This window comes from Cupressus sempervirens, chromosome 10 (genome assembly GCF_028749045.1).
Source record: "Cupressus sempervirens isolate cs-2001-9-10 chromosome 10, ASM2874904v1, whole genome shotgun sequence".
Taxonomy (NCBI): Eukaryota; Viridiplantae; Streptophyta; class Pinopsida; order Cupressales; family Cupressaceae; genus Cupressus; species Cupressus sempervirens.
In genome coordinates this window covers 196,546,431-196,554,272 of record NC_143127.1, presented here as the reverse complement: position 1 = coordinate 196,554,272, position 7,842 = coordinate 196,546,431, and positions in this window count along the sequence as shown.

Sequence of the window (7,842 nt, the reverse complement as noted above, 5' to 3'; positions counted from 1 at the left end):
GGGGGTGAATCAGTTACCACAAAAAAAAATCCATAGAACCCTTAGATGTCTTATAAAACTAGTTACTATTGTCACTCGATAGCCACATAGAAAACTACTATAACTCGGTAGATGTACTATAAGTTATTACTTATCCTGAAGAATTCACAGAGATTTAACATGTATACATAAAAGAAATAACATGAACACAAGAGACACCACATTTAACATGGAAACCCAATATGGGAAAAACCACCAAGCAACTAGCTACCAATTTTCACTCTTCTGAAGTGAGCCTTGTTAGGAGTTAACCTTGTTAAATGTTACAAAACACATTGTTAGGTGTGACCTTGTTAAAGGATTTAATCATCTTGCTAGAGGAATTTAGAACAATTCAATAGAACTATCCACCTTGTTAGAGGATTTAAAAAATGGCTATTAAACCAACTCTGCTAAGAGATTTGGAAATCACTGCTACGATTGTGAGAAAGTAACAATGAGTTGACCTGAATGAGATGCAACTAAATTGTTGATACAGATCTCAATTCTACTTCACTAGATCCTCTTTGATTTAATAAATCATTGTTGCTCCTCAAGGATATCTGATCCTTGTTCAAAATTTGCTCACACTTTCCTCTTCACAATCAATATACTTGCATGCATGCTCATTCATCCATACTTTTGAATTCACAACTTGCCCTTTTATTTATACCTTACAAATTATCCATTTGGCTCATTTACAAGTTACAATTACCAATAATCATTACATTATTCAGCTACATTCATTACATGAAACAATTAAACTTTATTTCCCAAAATAATGAACTCCTTCATTGGCCAACCCTGTTCAATAAACACTACTCCAGAAATGATTCCAATGTTAACCAACTGAAGCTTAGTGAACACTATAAACTCTACAAAATCCTTTGGAGATCGAGTGAACTTGGTAAACACTAACTTTCCTTTGTTGACCCTGTGAGCTTGGTAGAAACTAACTTCTACCACAAAAACCTTCGATGATTGAGTGAGCTCGATAGAAACTGTTTTCATAGAGTAACTTCCAAGAACACTTGATAGACTCTGTAATTTTCTTTGATGACCAACTGAGCTTGGTAGACTCTATCTGATATGAGATTTGTGTAACATTAAAGACAACACAAAATTGAACAATTGTATCCAACAATACCAAGTCCATTAAACAATTCCCTGAGTTGGTTGTTAGACCTTCTCAATTAATCATTATAGGACCACATTAAGAACACATTACACTTAGTGATAACATTTAATCTTCCAACTTGCAACTTGAATATCTTTCCATATATGTAACATTATGATGAGTGAACATAGCCATGTAATCACTAACATCTCTTCTACATATCCTAAACCTTAATTCTCAAGATAACAACTCTACTAAGAGATATAATGCCTTTGTAAACTCTATCTCACAACAGACATCTCCAAAACTTATATAGCTTCTTCTAGACTTAACATTTCTTCATCTGACATAAAATTTATATAATAGATAATCAGAAGTATCTCTCATAACCTTAGATAGTGAGAATACTAAACTAGTCATTTGTACCAACTTGATATTTTCATTGTTTTTTGTTAGATACCACAAAAAATTGATATGTTGACATCAATGACAAACTTAGTCATGAATGTAACATATCATCATAGTAACATATCTATAATACTCCCCCATAGGAATATCATCAATATTCAAGCTTCCAACAAGACTTCCCATTGTTTTATTGAATTTTTTAACCCTTGGTGAGTTGTTTTCATGATCATTTGACCAAGTAAAGATCAAAGATCATTTCTTTCCTACAACTTAAAGATGCATGAAGTTTATTCAAAGAGAAAATATGACATTTTTACATATGTCCCTATGGGCCCCCATTTCCTTTTTATTTTAAGTGCCATAAGATCATTCATGTTCCTAATCGTTGATCAGATAAAGATCAATGCTTGTCACATTCCTATATTTTGAAAGTGTCAGAATTGTAATTAAAGTGGGGAAGTGACAACCTGACACATGGAGATGGTGAGTCTAGATCTTGTTGTGGGCCACAAAAATGAAATGTGTCATAATAGGGTCCAAATGGCATTTTTTTTTTTGTTGTAGATGTTAATTCTAACAAAGGACCATCATCTTCTTAATGTCATCCAATCTTGTTTGATCAACAGTTGTCACTTTCTAACTTTTTGAAGTTGTGTGATGTTTAACCAAAGTGGGAAAGTGACTTGATGACATATGAGTATGGTAAGGTCAGCTATTTTCATGAATTTCTAGATGTTTCTACTAGTAAAAAGTTCCACATGGTTAGTTCTGATTTGCCAAAAAAGAAGAGTATAAAAGGAGGCATTTCTTTTGCTATGATTGTTGATCAAATCAAAATCAACAATCATCACTTTCCCATATTTTGAAGTTGTATGATGTTTAACCAAAGAAGGAAAGTGATGAAGGGATGCATCTATCAATGGGCCCAAATTTTTGAAATGAATATAGTGAAAATTAGGATCTTTTAAGATCGTCAATTAGATGAAGATTGATGATCATTGCTTCCCTACATTTTCAAGATGCTCAAACTTCAATGGGAAAGTAACATGTTGACACATGTTTGACTTCTCAAAAAAGTAACTCATCCTTTAATGTTTAAAACAAAACTATCTAATCTTGCCTAGATCAATAGTTAGATTTCAAATTGTGTAGCACTACCTATAATTTGACTGTTAGAACATTAATGTTAATCAATGTGAATTTGTGTGAAGCTAATTTGCATAAAAATTGTGGTTCATTTCGTTATTGAGTACCAAGCAACAAAGATTTAATAGTGCATCAATATTTAGAGTTCAGATTGCATTTTCTTAAGCCATGAATTGTTAGACATAAATATTTCAGTGGAGCAAGCAAGCTTGTTTGGGTAAGTACTGAAAACCTCTAGCTATCTGAGAAATTACAATTTTAATTTTGATAATATAGACAAGATTGCTCCATGAAGGGATTTCTTAGGAAAAGTATATTACTAATAGAGAAGTATACGTGATGATTTTATGGAATAGTTTCTTTTCTCTACTAATGAGGCTACTAAAGGGAGAGAGCTAGTCCCAACAAACCCTAGGTTACTAGTTAGTGAGGGGTTTTATGACAAGGCCAATTGGTTAAGAGATGTTGAAACATCTACTGGGGGTTTAGACCTTTTTCAAAAATTATTTTCTAAGAAAAAAAAAGATACTCCCCTATGAAATGTTTGGGAATTTGACATTGAAAAATTAATTGTTCTTGGTGTTTTCTTTGATGATGTTTTATTGAAAACCATAGCAAAAAGATATGATCCAGTGTCAAGGATAGTCAAGAATCATTCAAAAGATAATATTTTTAGTGTTACATCAGAGGTGATTAAGGATGTTTTTAGGTTAAACACTAACCATGTAGTGCATGAAAAGATATCTACATGATTTACAAGCTAGGTATGATGCTTAGAGAGTCTACTTAAGGATGGGGACACTACAAGAACACTTTTTAAAGATAGGTCATTTTCCATTGGTGACAACAAATAACCCTGAGCCACTACTATTAAAATATTTCAATCCTAGGGAACAAGAGTTGTACATTTCCCTTTGCAGACTTTTTGAGATGGATGAGAAAGATCACATCCAAGGGTCTATAGCTTTTGTCATTTCTCAAACATTTTAGTATGGTATGAGTTCAATTTTTGACTTTACCACATTTTTAGCAGAGGAAATCTATAATGGATTAATAGGCATAAACAAAGCTAAAGATGTAAAACCCTTATTCTAGTATATATTTGTACAAAGGTGTTTATTTTTTCTCCAAGGAGATGAAATTGGAGTTAGAGAAGGATGGAGTAAAACTACTTATGTAGTTGTAGAGTGCAGATATGACTTGGGAGGTCACTAATGCTAGCTTTGTATGATTTGACAGATACGTTGCTTCCAAGTGGATGATTATATTAACTGGAGATAGTTCTAGAATACCTCAATTATTTCTAGAATTTATGAGGCCCAAAGATCATGCTAAGAGATTATAGGTAAGCCACAACTAGGGGGATATCATCCCATACTCAGTCTCTACTATATTCAGAGTGTATGGTTTCCAAGGGAAACCCCATGTATTACCATTGAAAGTTGGTATTGTTGAATTCATATGGTGGGGAGGAGAATAAGAAGAAAAGAAACTAATGGGTAGATTCAAAGGTACATTCTTTTTGCAGTTTACTATAGTCCACAATTTTGATTTTACTAAGGTAGGATGGAGGTGGGAAATATTTTGGACAAATAGTAGATGGCCCAATCTCACCCCCATTTTATTAACCCTAAAGGTTTCTATGATATGCTCAAGGATACGAATAATGTTAAATATAATAAAAAAATTATTTTATTTCCTAAAGATATAAATAGGAATGAATTTTCATTACAAGAGCAAGAAATTAGGAAATACAAATGGAAAGTTTATAGTAGGGTTCTTAAATTCATTAATGCCATATAAAAAAAATATGACCCCCTAGCTGATGTAAAATATTGGGGTTAAAAAAAAAATATGCTTACAAGTAATTTTGTTAGGTTCATACAAACCCTGAATGAGAAGAAAGAAATTTTGGTTCAAGCATATCTAGATCAGGCTATTGAGATTGAGAATAGGATAGAAAGTGAAGTTATCATAAGTCCAGGTGAATACACATTTTAGAAAAACACTGTATATGTGGTGGTAAACAATGTAAATATCCCTCCAGTCCTTCTATACAAAAGGAAAATTTTAGAAAACCCTCTTACAACACCTGATGTTAAAAAGTGTGAGGCCTCACCCGATCTGTCATAGTACCAATGAGATAATTGCACTACGGTGATTTTAATCCTATGTATTTATACACTTTTGAGACCTTAGGGTTATGTCATTTAGATATCTGCATTTTGATGATCTACAATTACATCTGCATATTATGACCTAATCGATGCATTTAATGATTCTACTCATGTTTTAAGCTATTGACATTGCTTTAATAGAAATTGAATGGTAGAAATGCTTGTAATGTAAGAATGTAATGTTTATAGTTGAAATTAGAGTTAAAAGATAAATTTTGTTATGCATTGAGACCTAACCCGCATACCTAGAGATTCAATAGTTGTGAAATTTAGCATCTTGTTGCAATGATAAAAAAAAAAAAATAGACTATGAAGTTATTCAAAATATTAAATTGACTATGTTATGTTGATAAGTAAAGTTTGATGTTATAGTATTTTGAGCATTTTACATGGAAATTATTAGAAAAAGTAATTTAATTAAAAAGAATGAGGTATGGAACTCAAATGCCGAAATGTGATATGTAAGTTTTGATATTTTAATATTTTGAAGGTTATATTTGAAATGATTGAGAAAGGGAAAGTTAAATTGAGATGATGAAATATATGCAAGTCTAATGTTGAATGAGATAATGATTATTTCACTTATGTACTTATTAATTACATGATTTTCTTGGACTACTGATGCTTGAGTTTAGTGTGCAGGAATTTGACCATGGGTTTAAAGGGGAATTAAGGCTCAAACTACTACAAACCTGACATAGCCAAGGTTGAATCAGTGGAAAAGATTCAAACCTCATTGTAATGTGTTTTATTTCGTATATGTGAATTGTATGTGTGTGTAGTAGCCTAGTTCATGTATTATTGTAAAACAAGTCACTTTTAATGTAATATTTTGTGTGTGTCATTTGACACTTGTGTTGTCCATGTGGAGATGCCATGTCATTTAGGGTTTGTCAAGAAGTAACCTAACCTAAACCTAACCTCGATGAAGAACCCAAGTTAACCTCACATAAAAAAAATGCCATGAGGAGTCTCAATCAAAGGAAATTCGAATTTGGACTTGGCTAGGGTTTTTAGGGGTCATTAGGTAGTCCCAAAGTGTCTTTTATGTGAGGATAAGCTATCCATATGATAGTACAACAAGTTATAGGCCTAATTTTGACCATGTGAGTGCCTAGACAACCTAGAGGGTCCCTTTACCCATGCATTCTTCCATCAATTCGAATTTGGAATTGTCATATCCATGTTCCCACTTAGTCAAAAATAGAAAAGTTAGAGGAGACAAGTTTGTAAGAAGTAGTGGCTTAGTGTTTTTTTGCTAGAATAAGTTAGTGAGAAGGCTTTATTAGAGGGTCTTGGCCAAACTAGTGCGGTGTCTACCCACTCTCTAATTTTAGAGACTGTTAGGTTTTGGAGGGAGATTAAGGGAGCTCTACTACAACTATCCTTACCATAGCTTGGACCAAGGTTGGTGTCTCAAAACTTGTTTCTTTCTCATTTCTTGCTTTTAGCATGGTTAAACAAATTTGAAAGTGTGAGAGTTCATTAATAGAGTATGCATTTGCATTCTAAATCTTGTGATATGGATTTTTGGGTATTGTGTGAAAGTGTGGTGTTCTTGTTGCATTATGAGCATTGATTATGTATTGTGACAATGTGAGAATGTGTGATGTTCTTGTAAATTTCTTGGTTCACCTTCTTGGTTTTGTTTTGTGGTTCTTATTTTTTTTGTTGTTGTTCTTGTTGAATGTGAGTGTTGATTGTGATTATGGGTGTGAAGGCTTCACTCACCCTTGGGAGGGCAGAGAAGCCTTGGGTGAAGGGCATAAGTTGGGCTTGACATTGCAGGTGAGAAAGAAAATTTTGTTTTTACCTCATGATGAGGTTGTTATTATCATGGAGCATGGGCTCCATCATGGCCATGAATCTTTTTGTTTGGGAGGTACAAGGAGGTTTGGTGGATGAGGAGAAGATGGTTGTTTTGGAGGCCTTGAGAGGCAATGCAGTGACAATATGTTGTTTATGTTGTGGTGGCCTTGAGAGGCAAAATGCATTGGCGATATGATACTTATGATGTTAAAATTTCACCTCCTTGAAGAACCCACCTTCACCCAATGTTTTATGATTCCAATGGTGAATCATTGTGCAAGTCATGGAAGGGTGTTGATTGTGTTTTGTGTTGTGTCTTCATGCAAAATTGTGTGATGTATGTGTGTGACCTGGTTCGAGCCTTGTTCCCCTAGCGCGGGGGTGGTCTCTTTGAGGCCTATGGTTGGGTGGAAAGCACCCATGGTCCTTGTTGTTTTGTTATGGTGCATATGCAGATTTTTTGCTCAAGGGAGCAATGGAAACAAGCTTGGAATGATCATCTTATGGATGTTTCTTGAAGATAAAAACTTGTCATTTTGCTTTGTAACTGCAATGGAGAACTCTCCATATTGTTCATATGGTAGCAATGAATGATTGCATAGTAGAGAAGAAGGGATATGTCATTTGTTGAAAGGATATATTTTTTTATTCTACATAGCATCAAATATTGTATTTGTAAAAGTATAGTCCCTGTTATTTTGTTTTGTGTATTAAGCTATAAAAGCAAGTCTCCATTCGTATATACCACTATGATGTATGGGTTCATGGGGCAGAGAAAGTAATTTGGAGGTTCTCATAACTAATTTCATTGTATTGTAAGACTCTATCTATATGTGCATGGTTTTCAATTGGAATAGAAAGAGTTGTTTATCCTCTCAGTCATATATGAGAGAGTTTCATGTTTAGAAATAGTCATAATTATATTTTGAATAATAGTTTTAATATGCATTCAATTTATGGTTGCTCATGTAAGAAGCTAATTGTCTTTCAATGTGTATGAATAAATTTTATGGTTCACTATTATGGATTTGATGCAATGGAAGTATCAAGTTTTCTGAATAGTTTCATATGTATGTTCAAATGGAGATATATCTTGCTTAATACAAGCTAGCCTCTCTTGAGAATGTGCTTATCCTTTGGAAGATTAGTAATGGAATATAAAACCTT